This window comes from Gossypium hirsutum, chromosome A06 (assembly GCF_007990345.1).
Source record: "Gossypium hirsutum isolate 1008001.06 chromosome A06, Gossypium_hirsutum_v2.1, whole genome shotgun sequence".
In the NCBI taxonomy this organism is placed as follows: Eukaryota; Viridiplantae; Streptophyta; class Magnoliopsida; order Malvales; family Malvaceae; genus Gossypium; species Gossypium hirsutum.
In genome coordinates, this window is record NC_053429.1 from 56,809,825 (window position 1) to 56,830,848 (window position 21,024).

General features: G+C 35.1%; 1 non-coding gene across 1 annotated transcript; it reads right to left on the reverse strand.

The window, feature by feature from the left end:
* Window positions 1–4,882: 4,882 nt before the first annotated feature.
* Window positions 4,883–4,989, reverse strand: LOC121231435 (small nucleolar RNA R71). Its single transcript, XR_005929494.1, has one exon. It is a non-coding gene; the product is annotated as a small nucleolar RNA R71 (small nucleolar RNA).
* Window positions 4,990–21,024: the final 16,035 nt, after the last annotated feature.

Below are 21,024 nucleotides of genomic sequence, written 5' to 3' on the forward strand. Positions count from 1 at the left end.
TCCCAAACTCGTTTCACATCAAACTATCTCATTCTTCTATCTGTCTAAACAGTTGTTTGATCAACTGTTTGAACAAGCATTGCACCGTATTTAATTTTCCACAAGTCTTTTTGCAACTTGTAACAATACGGCCTAATATGACTAACCTTCCAACAATAGTGGCAAATCATCCTTCTATTTCTAGTCTACCCTTTCATCTTGTTGCAAACATGTTGTAGTTAAAGTGATGTTTTGTTTAGTGTTGCAACATTAGATTGGATAGGCTTTATTTTTCTCCACTTTTGATCTTTCATTTGCTTGTAACAATAAGATCTAATATGTTTGACCTTTCCAAAATAATAATAAACATATTATTTATTCTATTTTTCACCAAGTTCATCATGATTAGATTCGAATCTCCCAATAGAAAATATATCATCACTTTCTTTGACAGTTTCATTAAGCATCTCATTAGCCATTTTAAGATCAAAATCATATTATCTTTCCTTTGCATTTCCATTTTGAACTTCTCATTTTCTTCTTTCAAAATGCACACCTCATCTCTTAAGTCATCATTCTTCTACCACATAAATTTCATTTTTTTTACCATTTCGAAATATGCATTTTCTAGAGTACCAATATCACAGTCTAATTTATCAGGATTTTCGTAATGTTTCTAAATAGGTGACTGAACAGTCGTAGTGAAGGCCACATAATTGCTTATCTCTTCATTAAAGTTTGAAAATTTACTTTTATCCTAATCATCACCCAAGATAGTAGCTAAGGGCTTTTGCTTCTTGGTATTGGCACATTCTAACTGAATTTGGCCATACCCTTTGCATTCAAGACACAAAAAAGCCTTTTTCTTTGGTTGAGAATATCCCTCTTTATATGAGTCTTCATTGTCTCATCAGAACTTCATTTGTTCTCTTCTTAGAAGATCTATTCATGCTCTTTGTGAGCAAGGCTAATTTCTTCTTGATATAATCAATAGCCTCCTTAGTTTACTTTTCTGACTGAACAAGAGATTGAATATCAAAGATAGTGTTCTTTAAGTCTCAATCTGTCACGCCTTCCTTCTTTTAAATTTAGCTCAAAATTTCTAAGATAACATATTAGTTCATCCAATTTAAGAGTGGTGATATCCTTGGCTTCTTTGATAGCCATGACTTTAATAACAAAAAATTCTGCAAAAGACCTTAGAACTTTTCTTACCAGTTTCACCTTGGAAAAGTATTCACCTAGACAAAGACTTCATTAGATATGTCACGTAGTCTTGTATAAAAATCTGAAATTGTTTCATCTCCATGCATTTTCAAAATTTCAAACCTAGTAGTCAAGATTTGCAGTTTGGACATTTTGAAAGAAGTATTTCCTTCTCGTCGATTATACAAAATAGTCCATCCTTCTTTTGTTGACTCACAAGTGGAAATCATCTTAAATTTGTCAATGTCAACTCTACTAAATATAACATTTAAAGTTTGTGAGTTTCCATGAGCAGTCTTTCTTTCTTTAGTAGTGTATTTTGATTTGCCACAATTTATTTTGGCAAATTAGGTTTTTTTTGGCACTTAATGAGCTTATTTTTGAGCTATTTTATGTTATTTTGATTAGTTTTCCATTTTAGTAGTTTAAAGTTAATTTTAGTAAAATAAGCATTTTTATGCATATTTGGGTGTTGTAATGACCCATTGGGCCAATATAGGCCTATGGTAGGACTAATGAGCTACTTGAGTGTGCAGAACATCGATTCAAGCCAAGGAATATAATGAGTGACTTCAGTGTCAAGACACAAAAATGCTATGCCGCGACATCCAACTTTGAACCAACAAAAATCTCATTCGATGTTCCGTGTCACGACATCCATATTCAGTGTCGCAACACCTATGTGACGAGGGCCAAAATATTGCCAAGGGTGTTTTCGTCTGTACAATGTATTTTATGTAGCTTACTGGCTTATATTTGACCTAATTTGGGCAATTACAATTGCCTATATATAGTAATGTTCGGGGGCTATTTTTAGAGTAGTTTTACGAGACTTAATTTTAGTTCCAATTTATTTTGAGATGTTATAGAATTTCTATTTATTATTTTTAGACTTGGATTCGATCTCAATCAAAACTTTCGTTTCTTTAGTAAGTTATAATTGTTCTTTCGTTTTCAATTGCAATTGGTGTTATCTCAACAACTATTAAAGGGTTTTTAGGCTCTGAGTACATCCAATATCGAAACAGATCAATATATCTTTTCCCTTATCTTTAGCTTAATTCATGCTTTGAATGTTTAAATTAAATTTAAGGAATTTTGCATCTAGATTCATGAGTAGCAAAACCCCATAGGGAGCTTAACGATTAGAGATGAGATTAATTAATTAAAAAATTAAGGTTTGTCTTAGAATTAGTGGTCTTAAATTATGAATGCTTAAACCCTAGGATTGATGACCTTAGAAGTAATCTAAGTAAATGAGGTCGAGACTTAATTTAACCTAGCACCTCTTAATTTAACCACACTTAAACATTTATCATTGAGCTTTTTTTTGTGTTGTAAATTATGCATAATCATTTTTTTTGGATTTTTAAACTTATTATTTATATTATTTTTATTTTTATTCAATTAGTGTAGATTAAGACTCTAGAAAGTGAAGGTGTTTATGATGGAAGGTATTCTGATTGGGTATGAATAGGATAGTTCGACATGCCCCGTAAAAGCTAGTTTTTGAGAAATTAAGGGCAATGTCACAACAGCGATTCCTAGTGTTGTGAAACTGCATTTCGAACCAAAATATTTTGAAAACACAATGGCAGTGTCGCTGATAACTCTTAAAAAGAGTTATATCTCAAGCCTCTAAAATTGATGAATTGCCTGTACATAAGTGGATATATTTGCATTTCTAGGTTATTTTTAGAATATTGCATAATAAAGCTTGGATTGTGCCTTGAATGTCATTATATTTTACTTTTATTATTGGAAAGAAATGAATTGGTTGTTGTATGCATCAGGTGTAGGAAGGACAAAGACAATGAGAAAAAGGAGGAAGGGAATGAAGGAACTGAATATAGCCACGGCAAAAGGTTGGACAGATTGCCAACAAAAAAGCCATGGCAATTCTAGGAAGATGCTGACGTAACATTTAGTCCTCGTCACTCTTTTCTAGCTATACGTGTACCAGATAAATTCACCTAAAAAAGAGGGAGAAAATGTGTGTGCTGAGAGAGGGGGGACCTACCTTATAAAAAAAGAAAGAGAAAGAGAAGAAGAATAAATTTTTTCTCTCCAGAAAAAATCTCGTGGAAATTTTAGAGAAAAAAGGAAGAGGGTAGCAGCTTAAGAAGAGAATAAAGACACAAAGAAGGGGACGACGCATTCAACCTTGGGTCTTGCACAATTTTGTAGCATTAGAGTTAAAGCTGGAGTGGCGAAAACTTCCTGCAGTTCTACCTTCATTCTATTAATTGATTTTTTTTTAAATTGTGGATGGTGATGTTGAATAATGTTGATATTTGGGATTTTAATTCCCAACCCATGAGCTAATTTCATTGGGTTAGAATTATTGGGTGAATTTTTATTACTTTTAATGACCATGATATTATCTTGAGTAGATCTACTATTTCATTAGATTTGGATTATCTTAAATACATGCATGTTAGCTCTAAACATAGATGAATGCATGGCATGTTCTTAGACTTGATTTAATTTTGAAAAGGTTAAGTGAGTTAGATTATAATCAAATGATGTAAATGAGTACTCAAAAAAATACTCGTAGCACTCTAGACATAGAGCTATGTTCTATACATAGAATGGAAGGAGAGTGTTAGCTATTGTTCTTAAGACTTGTAGACATACAAAGTCTTGGAATGGTAGTTTACAGTCTAGCTCTCGAAAGAAGCAGACTGTAGGAGTTATACTCTAAACAGTAATTTGGTTAAGGTTTTGCCATGACATTATTATGTTATAAAGATATAATCTGAGTAATTCCAACTTTCCCTTTCAATAGTATAAATCCTACCAACTTTGTCTAGTAGATTTGCCACAACAATTTATTCAGTATTTGATTTAATATTTCATATATTAATAGGCATCATCAAATTGTTATTATGTTTATTTTGCTATAGCTTAATTAGTATAGTTCATAGTGATAACTCAACCATTTTAATCCATTCCGATTTCTATGGAGACAATCTCACTTACCACTTTATTACTTGATTCGATGTGTATACTTGTACATTCGCATCACATGCAACAAGTTTTTGGCGCCGTTGCCAGAGGTCGACAATTTGGTGAAATTTAGTTGTGATTATCTATTTAATTTTTTTAGTTTTATCTTACTTAGTTTTATCAGGTTTGTTATTAGTTTATGAGTCGAGGTATTCTTGAGAACGAAGAGTATTCTTTTGACGCAGAAATTGAGAGAACTTTGAAGAGAATGAGAAAATAATTGTAAGAAATGGCAAGGATTGGAAATGATCTAGGCAGATAAGATCCATTTATATCTAAATGGTAGGGACGCTGATATTCCTCATGTGATAGATGATAGAGACAGACCCATTAGAGAACATGTAGTGCCAATCTTGGATGATTTGAATCCAGGGATTATCAGGCCACATATTCAAGGTCAATATTTTGAGTTGAAACCAGTGATGTTTCAAAAGCTAAAAACAGTAGGACAGTTTAGTGGATTACCTACTGAAGATCCACGGTTGCATTTAAGACTCTTTTTGGAGGTCCGTGATTCATTCAGGCAACAAAGTGTTCCTGAAGTTGCCCTGAGACTCAAGCTATTTCCTTATTCATTGCAAGATCATGGCAGAGTATGGTTGAATTCTTTGCCATCAAGAACGGAGGCATCTTGGAATGAACTTTATCAGAGGTTTTTGTTAAGGTACAATCCTCAAAATATGATGCCAAATTAAGGAATGATATTACCTCTTTTCAGCAATTTGAGGATGAGACATTGTATGAAGCTTGGGAGTGATTCAAGGAATTCATTAGAAAATGCCCGATGCATGGTTTCCAACTCTAGACACAGATGGAAGTGTTTTACAATGGATTAAATGCACATACAAGAATGATAGTTGATGCATATGCCAATGGCACTTTGCTGGATAAATCGTATAATAAGGCATATGAGATTTTGGAAAGGATAGCCAATAATGATTATCAATATCCAACTACAACAGTAGGGACAGGCAAAAGACTTGTTGGAGCTATGGAGCTTGATGTGATCATTTTATTAATAGCTCAGGTATCATCCCTAAGTAATATGATTAAAACAATGAAGAGAGCAGCTGTAGTGTAGGAAATGAAAGCATCTAGGCTAACATGTGTTTATTGTAGAGAAGATCATGTTTTTGATGAATGCCCATCGAACCTAGCCTCAGTATATTACATGGGAAATTTCAATCGAAATAATAACCCATATTCTAATACGTATAATCCAGGATGGAAACAACATCCTAATTTCAATTAGAGTAATAAAGGGGTGGGAAATTCCAATAATAATGTTCAACAGAATGTCACAAGTACACCACCTAGATATAATCAACCCATGCCATGAAAAATGTTCAACAAAGTTCAGCATCATTCTAACACCCCTTACTAGTGTTCAACGCCGGAACATGATACGAGGCATTACTGGACTTACGTTGCAAGCAAACATACAAATCAAGTCATAAATTTGCATCCAAATTAAAACCATTTGTATTCAATCATAAAGTCCCTAATACGAGCCTACGAAGCCCAAAACATGCTTTGAAAGTGGTTCGGGACTAAACCGAGTACTTAGGAAAATTTTACAAAACTTAGAAAATTTTTGTTATGAACAGGGGTCACACGCTCGTGTGGTTTGGGACATACCCGTGTGGGCAGGCGTGTGGTCACAAACGCCCGTGTCCCTAACATGTGTAACTCTCTGTTTTGCAAATCATGAACAAATTGAGGTCACACGGCCAAGTCACACATTCGTGTGCTAAGCCGTGTTGTTAATTTAATTTTCATAAAATAGGTGTAGACTTCACATGGTCGGAACACACACCCGTGTGCTCAATACTGAGCATTCTATTTATCAAAATTACGGTGCAGGGGACACACAGCCAAAACACATGCTTGTGGGGCAAGCCGTGTGTTACACACGGCCTAGACACACGCTCGTGTGTCTACCCGTGTGGACAAAATAAAGGCTATTTACCAAGCCATTTGTCACCCTCATTTGCACATAAACACCCAAATCTTATTGGCACAAACCATGGCATATTTAGGCAACCAAACCACCCACAAACAAGGCCAAATCATGTCATTCCATTATGCATACTCGACATATTTTACCAAACCAAATCATACCAAACTCACATCCTACAAGTTCCAATATGGCTACCAATAACATGCATGATTTTACTTAGTTTTGCTAGCATACCAATAAGCTAATCTTAACCATTCAACAACAAAACCATTAAGCCTCATTCAACCATTTACCAAGCATTTATAAACCACATCACAGAGGCGATAATTGCATGTGCATGCATATATGTATATATATAAGCTTACAACCAATTCAACCAAAATGAGCCAAGTTACATGGCCAAATACCACATCAAGCCTTTGACAATTACAAGCCAATACATTTGGCCTAATTTATAACGACATATATAACAAAATGTCCAAGTCCCTATACATGCCATATTCACAAAATGATTAAATCATCGGTACCCAAAATAACAGTTTGATAGTGTGATGCGAACTCCGATAATATCCAACCTGAGCTAGCTCGGTGACACTATAAAACATGGAAAATAAAACGGAGTAAGCTATATATCTTAGTAAGCTCGTATGAAAGAAATAAGTTAATCTTACCATACATTAACATGCAAGAGATTTAACATACAGTAATGCAATTTATCATACTCTCATGATCATAATTCATTCCATCACAACTTACCTTGAGTTCATCATTACGTGAATTTAATAATCATAAGTTTTGTGTACATACCTGTACCACTCATAATGGTTTCATACTCATTCTCATCTTTGTCATACCCAATGAACCACTCAGAATAATAATATCAGATAGACAGGAAAACCTTACACACAAGGTGCCACATATGTAGCCATTGCTACCTCTATCTCATAACACATATCTACTCGCTCTCGAGCCATTAACCGGCTTGCTCACATAAGCAGTCAGTCAAGACGTAACTACTCGGTGCTACTCACACAAGCTGTCAGTTAAGACGTGACTACTCGGTGCTACTCATACAAGCTGTCAAGTAATTGCAACATATGTCGGTATACTCAGCCACCAGTAGGACATACAAGACCAGCACCCGGATCACATAACATAAAACCCTAGTGACATGTCACTTGTATCCTAATTTATTCCTAAGGTTTGATTGGGATTTCTCACTTGCCAAAACGAATGTGTCTGTAAAGTAATTTACACAATTCATGAAGTATTAAAGCAATTAAAATACAATTATAATGAAGCTTATTTAACATATGAACTTACCTCAATTACAAAAATGGCCAAAGGGATCTATTCGTCAATTACTTTGTTTTTCCCCTGATCTAGACCCGAACTTCATTTTTCTTGATCTATAATACCACATTTACTTATTTAATCATCACATTATTCAATTCAGCGCAAAAACACATTATGACAAAAATTATATTTTTACCCCTAACTTTTCAACATTTTACAATTTAGTCTCTAGGCTCGTAAAATGAATTTCTTCGATTTCATCACAACCCAAGCCTAATTGAATATTATTTATACTCATAAAACCTACATTTTTCATTTATTCACACTTTTCTACACATTTTATAAACTTTTACAAATAGGTCCCTATTTAACCTTTTTACTGAAAATCACTTTAGAAAAGTCGTTTAACAAGCAACAAACGTGCATTTTCTACCATCTAACATCAAAATACAAGCATATTCAACATGGGTCAAGTTTTAGACTTCAACTTTCCTTCAAATTAGTCCTTGAAATAGCTAAATTAAGTTACAACGATCTCAAAAATGTAAAAATCATTAAAAAGGGGACAAGAATGGACTTACAATCGAACTTGAAAGCTTGGCTAAAACCCTAGGTATGGTTTCCCCCAAAATTTCGGCTATAGGGGACTAAATTGAAGAAGATGACATCTGTTATTTTGTTATTTTGGCTTTATTTACCAAATTGCCTATTTACCCCTCACTTAAACTTTGAAATTTTACTTACTCCATGTCCATTTTTATCCATCCCAAAGCATAATGGTCTAATTACCATTTAAGGACATCTAATTTAGAATTTTATAACAATTTACTACCTTTAGCCTATAGAATTCAAATTTTGCACCTATTGCAATTTAGTCCTTCTAGTCAAATTGAGTACTCAATCGATAGAATTTCTTAATGAAATTTTCACACAATTATTCTATCATGCTGCAGATCTTAAAGAAATAGTAAAATAAATATTTCTACTTTGGATTTGTGGTCCCAAAAGCACTGTTCTGATTTGACCCAAAAAGGGCTGTTATAATCATCTTCTTCATCTTCGAAGCATTGTTGAAGGAATACACGACCAAGAATGATGTTTTAATTCAGAGCCAAGCTCCATCTCTAAAAGCTTTAAAAAATCAAGTGGGGCAAGTTGCCAATGCATTAAGCTCAAGATCACAAGGAGCATTGTTGAGTCATACTAAAAATTCAAGATCTTAAGGGAAGGAGCATTGCAAAGCCATTACAACTTAGAAGGGGTACTCACTTATCTAAACTTGTTAAAAATGCCATTGTTGAAGAAGATAGCTCAAATTTTACACATAAGAAGAATTCAGAACCAGTAGAGGAGCAATATACAACTAAGAAGATCAAACAAAAAAATGTTGAAGAAGAATTAGTTCGTGCTTCCAATAAGAATGCCACGGTAAAACAACCTCAACAATTCGGAGGAATGCCACCTCTACCTTTTCCTCAGCGATTTTAGAAGTTGAAGCAAAATTTTCAATTTAAAAAATTCTTGGATGTCCTGAAGCAACTTCATATCAACATAACATTGGTGGAAGCATTGAAGCAAATGCCCAATTACGCAAAGTTCATGAAGGACATATTATCAAAGAGTTGCATATTAGGGGAATTTGAAACTGTTGCTCTTACTGAAGGGTGCACAGCAATGTTGTTGGAATGCCGGTACCTCCAAGGCGCAGTGGAAAAATAAAATAATTAAAGACATTCTGGCGATCCAAACCATGGATCCATGTGTAAGGAACGTATCGGGGTGATAAAAGGTTTCGAAATTACCGAAACTTCAATTTGAGTAGACAACAACGCCTAGGCAACGGGAATCCTGAACCACTATCGAACCAAGCCGCAACCTTTCCTATGTCAGCCTCTACGTAGTCCACCCAGTTGACAATGAACAGTAGAAAAATCTCAGAAACTATTTCAGTGATTTTTATGCTTGACGGTTGCTAGACCCTTTTGCATAGTTTCGGGCTTATTTATATATTATCTCTTTAGGTTTTTTACCCTTGCCATATATAACACTCTTTTAATTGGTATATCTTTTTAATGAATATTAATTCATTAAAATTAATCTGAACATAATAGTCATCATTAAAATATAATAATGTTTAACCGAAAATTATAATTACATTAATTATAATAAAGATTTCGGTAAACTATATTTATTTAAACTTATATACGAACCAAATTCATATACTAATGAAATTATGTTCTGATTATGTGTACAACATCCTTGTACGTATAGTATGTTCAACAATTTGATTGCCTAATTAAATTAATTCTATAATTAATTTAATTCATCTGACAATCAAAATACAATACTAGCTATGTTTTACTCCGTTCATTTCAACCATAGGGTGTGACCCTATAGGTTCTTGTAACGTTAGCAGTAATATTAGAACGATTCTAATGTTACAAACAATGAGTGGCATCTAGCAATGCATCATTGCTACCTAAGTTATGAGAAGTCGTGGTTCGACATAACCTTTTGTGATTAACCTTTCATGCATTAATCCTTAAGTCCTATATATTTGGAATGGACACAAGTCATGGAATAGTCACACTTGCATAGTCCATCCCATGTTTTTTGATACCTTAAGTGAACTATGATACACAAATAAGTATGACATCTCATATCAACTTATTTGAGCATGGCCATGCATTTCTAGTCTCACTCAATCAAGTGGCCTAAGATATTACTCCCATTATGTAGGGGGGACTTATCCTATATTGATCAACCATATCCCTCTACATAAATTGTGGTATATCCAACATTAGTGTTTATAGAACAACCAGTTACGATGTTCGTTTGACTATATCAAAATATACAACTCACGATGTTGGGATAATGATGATCTCAAGTATGAGGATCATATACATATTAATCACTATGAGTAATGTTGTGACAATTACATAATAATCCAAGAAACATACCCATAGCAGGTCAGTCCAATATGTTGTTCTCTAACACACATATTCATGCACTGATTTTGACACTCCATATCAATGACAACTCTTTATCATCAATCAACTACATGTTAGTCTTAATGCATTATTGTTGTCCTAGCCAACAATAATACTTGACTAAGGATCTTTTAAGAATAATCATATTATTCTCCGGACATTATTATAAAACAGTTTATTTATGTACACAGAAAAGTAACTGAAATAATAATGGCAATGCCTTATATCAATAAACATGATAAATCAAGTATGTTATTACAACCATCTCGTGATTGATCTTTGGGAATACTCTTACATGTTGATGAATAAATTGCCACCAAAACTGAAGAACCCAGGGAGTTTTACTATTCCTTGCTCAATTGCAAATCATTATGTAGGCAAATCATTATGTGATTTAGGAGCAAGTATAAATTTAATGCCTATGTTTATTTTCAGGAAGCTAGGAATTGGGAAGGCGAGACCCACAACAGTATGTTTATTTTTAGGAAGCTAGGAATTGGGAAGGCGAGACCCACAACAGTAATGCTGTAGCTACCTGATCGCTCTTTTGCGCACCTAGAAGGTAATATTGAAGATGTGTTGGTAAGAGTTGACAAATTTATTTTTCTAGAAGATTTTATTATTCTAGAATGTGATGCTGATAAAGAGGTACCAATTATCTTGGAAGACCTTTTTTAGCCACTATAGAACATTAATTGATCTACAGAAAGGTGAATTAACAATGAGGGTTAATGACCAACAAATAACTTTTAATGTTTTTGATGTTATGAAGCGTGCAAATGAAAATGAAAAATGTCATGCCATTGGGTTTATTGACACAGCAGTAGAGAAAGAATTCGCAAAATTTTGTCACAACAATTATGACAATGAAGTAGACCTATTTGAGTTGACTGAAGTGGAAATAATTGAAGAACTTAGTGAACTAATGGAGTCCAAGCAACTTGAGAATATGTCAAGGAAGAGTTTCGAATCTTTAAATTTATCAGATCATTCTTTTAAGCCTCCTCGACCTTCCATAGAGGACCTTTCTACTTTGGAGTTAAAGCCTTTTCCACTATATTTAAAGTACGCCTACTTGGGAGACACCAACACTTTGACAGTAGTTATCTCTGTAGAGTTAAGATTTGATCAAGAGGCTAAATTGTTAGAAGTCTTGAAGAGATCTAAAAAGGCGTTGGGGTGGACAATTGCTGATATAAAGGGAATTAGTCATGCCATCTGCGTGCATAAGTTTTTACTAGAGGATTGCCATGGTAATTTTATTGAGCACTAGAGAAGAATAAACCCCATTATGAAGGAAGTCGTCAAGAAAAGATTATCAAATGGCTTGATGTTGGAATTATATACCCTATTTCTGATAGTTTATGAGTGAGCCATGTTCAATGTGTACCTGAGAAGAGGGGTGTCACCGTTGTGAGCAATGAAAATAATGAGCTCATTCCAACTAGTACTATCATAGGATGAAGAGTTTGCATGGACTATTGAAAACTTAACAAAGCAACTCGGTATGACCATTTTCCTTTGTCATCCATCGATCAAATACTAGATAGATTATCGAGGAAAGCCTTTTTATTACTTCTTGAATGGTTATTCAGGGTTTAACTAAATTTCCATAGCTCCTACTGACTAAGAGAAGACCACGTTCATGTGTCCCTATAAACCTTTTCTTTCAAATGAATGTCGTTTGGATTGTACAATGCCCCTGCGGCATTTCAGCATTGCATGATGGCAATATTTTCGAACATGGCGAAAATTTTTTTGAAAGTTTTTATGGATGTCTTCTCGGAGTTTGGAGATACTTTTGAGAGTTGTTTACAAAATCTGGAGCTAGTTCTTTTTTGTTGTGAAGAAACTAACCTTGTTCTGAATTGGGAAAAATGTCATTTCATGGTCTGTGAAGGCATTATTCTGGGACATAAAATTTCATAGGAAAGGATTGCCGTAGGCAAAGCGAATATTGAGGTTATTGAGAAATTTCCACCACCCACTACAGTTAAAGGTATTTGAAGTTTCCTTAGCCGTGCAAGATTTTATCGATAATTTATTAAGGATTTTTTGAAGATATCCAAACCCCTATGTGCATTGTTAGAACATAATAGAGCTTTCAATTTTAATGAGCCTTGTGTGTAAGCATTTGAGGAATTGAAAAAGCAACTGGTAACAACACCAATTTTCATAGCATCGGATTGGACATTACCTTTTGAATTTATGTGCAATGCCAATGATTTCGTTGTAGGAGCAGTGCTTGGGAAAATGAAGGATAAAGTGTTTCATGCCATCTACTATGCAAGCCAGACACTGACAAATATGTAGTTGAACTACACTACTATTGATAAGGAATTATTGGTTGTGGTATTGACATTTGAAAATTTCAGATCTTATTTAGTTGGCACCAAAGTTACAGTTTATACGTACCATTTTACAATTAAGTATTTGGTGACCAAGAAAGGCACCAAGCCAAGGTTAATTCGATGGATATTACTGCTACAAAAATTTGATCTTGAAATTTGAGATAGGAAAAGCGCAGAGAATTAAGTGGCTGATCAGTTGTCAAGACTTGAAGCAGGCAATTATGGCCGCAATATTCAACTCATTAAGAAGGATTTCCCAAATGAGAAACTGTTGGTTGCCATGGCATTACCTTTGTAACATCCCGAAATAGGGTCTAGCCGGAATAGTGGTTTTGGAACCACAAATCTAACATCAAAATATTTATTTCATGGTTATTATGAGGCCTAGAATATGAGTATATGTATTTTGTAAAGTTTCATGAAGAAATTCTAAGTATAAGACGTCCAATTGGAAATTAGGGACTAAATTGAATAAATTGTAAAACTTGGTTTCTAGAAGCAATTTGTATGAAATTGCTTTAGATTATGAATTAGAAGGTCTTGGAGAGCAATTTTCCCAAATTCTAAATTTTTGGACAAAAATGAGCTTGCATGGATGAAATTTTAAAGAAAGGGCATAAGGGCATTTTGGTCATTAAGCATTTTAATGAAATAAAAAGAGAAAAATGGAGTAAAAATATGCTCATCTTCTTCCCATAGCTGCTGAAATTTGGAGGACACCATACCTAGGGTTTCTACAATTTTTAAGCTCAATAGTAAGTGCTCCCAAGCCCTGTTTTTCATGTTCTTTGTATTTTTGAAATCCCAGTAGTTTGCTCTCTTCATTTCTACTCATATTTCATGCTAGGGCTCATGTTCAAAAATTTACCCATGCACGAGTTATTGGTATTTTGATGGATTATGAAAGAATATGAAAGATAAATGTGTGTTAAACATCTTTTCCAAGTTGGTTTTCGTGAGAAACCCTTATAGGGACTATTTTGCAAAAGATGTAAATGTGTGGTAGAAATGAGGAAAATAATGAAAAATGTGGGTTGCCATAAGAGAGAATAATGTTCGATTAGGCTTGGGTAAGATAGATAGTGCATGTGTTTCATTATCCGAGCCTAGGGACTAAATCGTAAAAATGTGAAAGGTTAGGGGCAAAACAATCATTTGGACCAGGGGTAGATATTAAACTTGAAATGCATAATGTAGTGTATTAATGAGTTAATTTTGCTGTTATAGACCCCGAGGAACAAATTTTGGAGGTCAATCGTGGTAAACGCAAGGTTTCGGAATAACCGAAACACAATCCCGAAAAGAATACCAGGTAAGTTCGGATAACTTAAAGTAAACCCTTAATATACATAATTGTATGAATTATGAATGCATGATATTTGCATTTATTGATGGTATGAAAATGCATGAAATGCACCTTTGGTAATGATTTGTTGATAACTGTCTCGGTTGAGGTTAAAAAGGGAATTCAATGGATAAACCATGTTTTACATGTGAAATGAGAACCTGCATGTGTTGCGGTAAGGATTTAGCCCGGACGGGTAATCCGTGATCTCAAATATGGAAAGGAATCTAGCCCGGACGGGTGTTCCTTGAATGATCAGGCCTCCCGAAGAATATGTGTGCATTATGGATTTAGCCCAGATGGGTAGTCCGATTAGGGTCTGAATTTAACCTGGACTGGTAATTTAGATCTGAACTCATTAAGGGTGTTTGTCGCTATAAGGGATTTAGCCTGGACTGGTAACAACGACATCACCTTACGAGTTCAAGATATGGAGGATTTAGCCTGGACTGGTAATCCTGCCATAGGATGTGAGGTTCGCGAGAGTGCATATATGTGAAATGATCATTCATAAGAATTGACGGATAATAGGTACTCCATCGAGGTTTCCTAGAAACTCAACGGGATAATATGATGTATGTTAACAAGATGATGAATGATGAGCTCATCTATATAAATTACATGATGCTTTGTTATGTAACTAACTCATTGATTGAGTGCATGTGATAGGAAATCATTTCATAATGGATGATTTCATGATTTAGATATGATGTATGCTAATTACTCGGTAAGTTTACTTTTCAGTTATTCGAGTTTACTAAGCATGTAAATGCTTACCCCTCTCTTTTTTCCTGTCTCACAGAGCTCGAGGACTCAAAAGGATTGGAGGATAATTGGAGAGTCAACACACTATCAACTAAACAAGCTTTCGTATAAAGACTCTGTTTATTTTGTTAAATGGCATGTATAGTATTTTTGAGTATTTTGTTATATGTGTCATTTGCTTTGCCCAGTAAAGGCATGTAAAAATATGTTTACCTCTTTGTATATGGCCATGAAAATTGGCTTAATTTAAGTAGGCTATGACCTACGATTTTATGCATGGTTTTAATTACGAAGGATGGGTTGCTATCAATTGGCAATGAATCACATGAATGAGCCAATTTCAGATGGATTAAAGTAATATGGGAACCCATGATACTAAATAGGAAATAACCATTTATGTATGAAACCAATGACATGAGGTTTCCATACAATTATCTTCATTAAGATTATTTACAAATATATAATCACGCTTCTTCTCAAACTTGGTAACCATTAGGCACAAGTAGTACAAATGGGTGACTAAAGGCTTGAAAAATAGCCTAATAAAGTCCACATGGTTGGACACACGGGTGTGTGTCTAAGCCGTGTGTGACACACGGTTCCCTCCCATGGGCGTGTGCTATGGCCGTGTGTCCCCTGCACTTAAAATTTTAGCTCAAAGTTGTACACGGGTAGGCCACATGGGCGTGCATCACGGCCGTGTTAAAATGACAGTTTTGTCCATAGGTAGGAAGCACGGGCGTGTTTCCATGGCCGTGTTGATAAGTCAGTGTTGCCCACGTTTGAAGGGCATGGGCCTGCCCCAAGATACACGGGCGTGTGAGTTCACACGGCCCAATCTACACGGGCGTGTGTCCCTTTATGTTAAGAAAAATTTTCTTAGAAGCCCAAGGCTAAACGAACGTGCCCGTATTTGTCCCGCATTGCCTTTCGATATGTTATAGGTCTCGAAGTCCTGTAGAAGAGACGAGATGTTCATGATTGAAAAGTTTTAAATTTAAATGAAATTTTGTGACCTGAGTTAGTATACTGAAAGTGTAAAGTTCCGGTAATGCCTCGAGCCCTGTCCCGGTGTTGGATATGGGTTAGGGGTGTTACAACCTTAGTGTACTAATATCGGTAATTTTCTAGTAAGTGGATTGCTGCCACCTAAGCTCAACAGTCAAAGGAGAAGGAAATTTCTTCATGATGCCAAGAAATATTATTGGGATGAGCCATTTTTATTCAAACATTGTGCAGATCAAATAATTCAGAGATGTGTTCCAGATGATGAGATTCATAGTATTTTGCATCACTGCCATTCAACACAATATGAAGGACATTTTGGGGGAATGTGAATTGTCGCAAAAGATCTTCAATCTAGCTTTTATCGACCAAACACGTTTAAAGATGCACATGACTTTTACCAAGCTTGCGATCATTGTCAACGAACTGGGAACTTATCAAAGAGGTATGAAATGCCATTGAAAAATATCTTAGAAGTTGAGTTGTCTGACATGTAGGGAATCGACTTTATGGGTCCATTTCCACCTTTTTGGGGAAATATATACATGCTTGTGGCTGTAGATTTTGTTTCCAAATGGGTTAAAGCTGTCACTCTCCCTACTAATGATGCCAAATAAGTGGTGAAGTTCTTGCATAAGAATATTTTCACCGGGTTTTGTGCACCTCGTGCCCTTATTAGTGCTAAAGGCTCCCATTTGGACTACAAATTAGTTGCTACTGCATTGAATAGATATGTTGTCAAACATAAGATTGCCATGACATACCATACCCAGACAAATAGACAAGCGGAGGTCTCTAATAGAGATATTAAGCAAATTTTAGAGAAAGTAGTCAATCCCACTTGCAGAGATTGGTCATCCAGATTAGATGAAGCTTTGTGGGCATATGGTACTGCATTCAAGACACCATTTGGAATGTCACCTTTGAAGCTTGTCTATGGGAAGCCTCGTTATTTACCGGTTGAACTTGAACATAAAGCATTTTGGGCAATTAAGAAATTGAACATGGATTGGGTTACTACTGGTAGTAACCGACTACCTGAACTGAATGAGATAGAGGAATTCAAAGCTTAGGTTTACGAGAATGCTCGACTGTACAAAGAAAAGACTAAGTGATGACATGATAAAAAGATTTTTACCATGGCAATTTATACCTGGACAACAAGGGTTGTTGTTCAATTCCAGACTTAAGTTATTTCCTGGCAAATTGAAGCCTCTCTGGTCAGGACCATTTAAGATAGTTCATGTTTACCCTCATGGAGCTGTAAAAGTTAAAGACGTCAAGACTAGTATTACTTTCAAAGTCAATGGCCAATGTTTAAAGTATTATTGGGGTGTTCCTTTGACTCGAGATAAACTTTCTCTTACTCTTTGAACGGCGTAGTGTGCAAATCTACATTTGTCTCTTTACTTTATTTGCTTTTGATTTCTTTGATCAGTTAATTAATTTTTTTTCTTTGCAGGTATATTACAGCCTAGGCCTTGTAGTTTAGTGGATAGCTCATTTGAAACAATTAAAATTTTTTCTTTGCAGGTATATTACGGACTAGGCCATGATTTCAGCCTTCTTATCACCCACATAACAACCCTATTTTCTCTCACTTTTACCTTAACCGATTCAATTTCTTTCACGATTACGAACAATGTCTTCTTCTTTACCATTTTCCTTGTTTATTCCATAAATATAAAGTTTTCATTTTTATTTTATAGTTACCCTTTCTTACTCTAAATGGCTCGACATGCTACTCCCTTTGTGTCACTAAGAACATTTTTCAGCAAAGCTGCTGAAGAGAAGTACACCACGAACACATCTAAGTGACCCTTCTGTATGGAGAAAGGTTTTCTTTTTCAAGACCCAGCTGATCGGCTACTAACGTCACAACAATAATGTGCAAGCGTACATTGTTGATGCAAGTATAGTAGACAAATGTGAGTCTGTCGGATATCAATCCCATAAGGATGGTAGTCTTTTGTCTATTGAAGTCGGTGCACAACTAGATAGAAACGAGATAAATTGTGAGAATAGTTGTCGATGCAATAACTTGAAAACAATAAAATAAAATATGATAATGATAAACTGGGATCCCCAACATGAATCTTCAGCAGAATACTAAGTGCTCACAAGGTACAAAAATATAGGTGATTGTCGAGGCAATAAAATTCAATGTATATCTTACCCAGCGTAACTCCTCTATTTAATCTGAGACTTAAACATTTATATTAACCTCACCTTCCAATGATGGCAATACGACACTATTAATAACAAGTGGACTAAATTCCTTTAATCCTCACTCAACTTCTGTTGAAATGCTTGTTGGCTCAAACTGTCATTGCACTTTCCAGTGTTAGTGACTGCAATAATACTTCTATGTTAAAAAACATTCAAAACCTAAGATTAAATGATAAAAGCAAGATTGAATAAGATAACATTTAACCAAGAATTCATTTGCACTTCCATACTATAGAAAATAGAGAATAATCACCAACATTCAGAAAGAAATAAGAAAGAGTCGGGTAGAGAATATTATTCCTAGACAAGTCAACTGAATCTCTCTATTCCCTCTTGTCGAGCACTTAGGTCTCCTCGTCAGAAGCTAGTCTGCATCTAGTTTTCACATTGGCTCACTCGTAAGAGGCTTAAGCTACCATGGCCGCAAGCTTCAAGGTAGGATGATGAAGATGATGGTGGAGAAAAAAACTTTCTTTTTCTTCTTACGTCCATATTTTATGTCCTCCTCCAACAGTACAGGTTTCCTTTCCTCAAAATTATTCTGTCCTTATACGTACAGGTTGGTTATGCTAGACTAGACAGCTCACACAGTTTTGGTTCTTATCCGTATAGCTATCAAGTGCGATGACAATTATGGACGCAATCTGGAATTAACTCATGTAGTGACATTGGAGGCAGCTGTCAGGTGTGGCGACAATTCCAAACGTAATCTGGTATTAACTTTTACTGTGACATTAATGCAATAAGATAGCAAATTTAAGGATAAAATAGGCTAGGATTCATTGAGTTATAAAATGCAATTTACTAAACTGAAAATGCTAAAATGTATGCTAAGGATAATGAAATGGGAACAATTTAACCAAAAAGTAAAGGGGAAAACCTGTGTTCTTTCTATTGCTATCACACCGCCAAACTTGAGTTTTTACTTGTCCTCAAGTAAAATAGAAACTAGCAAGGCTACAAAAAATTTTACTAAGGCAAATGATCATTCTTGCAACGTGAACCCTCTAAATTCCTAATGGATGAATCACATTTAGATGGAAGAATATTGTATTGAAAATTAATAAGCATTAATGAATAAGGTTGCAACTTTATAAATGCTAGCATCATGCTTCAAACCCTAAGTTTTATCTACCATTACAACATTTATTGTACAACACTAAGTATATATATACATATTATTATTTCAGAATATGGGATATCGTTGCATTATTGTAACCTTATTCCTAAGAAGTAACGATGGGGTGCAACAAACCCCCAAAGAGTACGAAATTGCCTCGAGACACACTCATGTAGCGACAGCCTTTGGCCAGATTGATTTTTCTAACGCTTGTATTGGAGTGTTCCCTTTTTAACATTCTCTACTACAACCACTTTGGAGTGTCTCTACTTTATAACTATATATGCATATATAAGCAGCTGTAAAAAGCAGATTTATTCAAGATTTAACGAATGATGGCAATCATCCATTACTAGTGCAACCTAATCCATTCATCAAAGAATTGAAGCTACAACCTTCTGTTAAATTTACCCAACTCATTAATTGCTAATTTACATGATTTAAGAATTAAGCATTGAATGTAACAAAAATTTTTTTGAACAATTTTCATTAACTATAATTAACCTTGCAGCTTTATTTTCAATTTTTTTTAAATGTGGGTGCGTTTCCAAGCCTCGTGTACATTCCCCCAAACTTAATATTTGCATTGTCCCAATGCACTAACATGAAAATGAAATGACAATATATATTTACCAAAATAAAACCTATAGCTACATGATGTCGATGTGGCTGTTGATGTGGCTACATGATGTTTCTTTCTCCTCCTTTTTTTCTCCTTATTCTTTCATTTTTTGTCCTTAGAGCACTTCCTTTTCTTTTCTTTGGGCTTTGTACAGTCTTTGGATTGCTCTTCAATTCCCGGCTCTACCTTGGCATTATCAGCTGCTGTTTGGGTAGGAGAGGCCACTTGGAGTGGCCCAGTGTAGGACACTATTGCCAGTGAATTACATTGCTCCTCATTGGTTACCTCAGCAACTTTTGCTGATCTTGCTCCAGTTTGCTCCAAATTATCAATATTTGCACCCACAGACTCGGGTATTGTGATAATCTTCTCAACAAAATCTTCTTCTTTTTCTTTCTCATTTTTAGGGACTTCTTATTTTTCAGTAACCACTGCCTCTTCTGCAACAATTTCCTCTTCTGTAGCAAAGAAAAATCAATAAAGAAAGAAATCTATCTATTGAGAAAAAGGAGAGAGAGGGATTCGAACCCTCGATAGTTCTTTATTTCGAACTATACTGGTTACTTCCTTTTCAACAACAATGTCCTCTTAATCAACAAAAAATACCATCCTCAAACAAGTTTTCTATATTTCGCAGACATTCTTCAATGTCCCTAGATTCCTTTTCTTTCTTAGTATCAGAGACTTGTACAATGGGTGGGGATGCCATCGCTCTGTCTTGGTCTTCTTAGTGGTCATCTGAGGAAGATGGGTCATAATTGCGAATGACTGGTGGAAACATAGGAAATTTTGGTAGTGGGGATGGGCTCAGTTGGCCTAATATTGCTACAATAGAACTATTCCAGGCTCTGGTATAAGCATAGAAAAAATTTTGTGATTTCTTCATATCTTCAATTGTAGCCACAAGTATGATCTACCTGTTGTTGATGGAATTGATCATTTTTTCGACATCCTTTAGTTTGCACCATAATGATGTCTCTACATGCAGTTTTGTTCCTTTTTTGTCGATTTTGGTTTTGCCCTTTCTTGTCTTGCTGGTCTCCGCCTCCTTTAGTATTAGTGTGTCCTTCCCTCGAGTTATTCTTTTTACAGAGGCTTCATTGACTGGGCTCTTATTTTTCGAGACTTCTTTACTAGCATGGGGCAC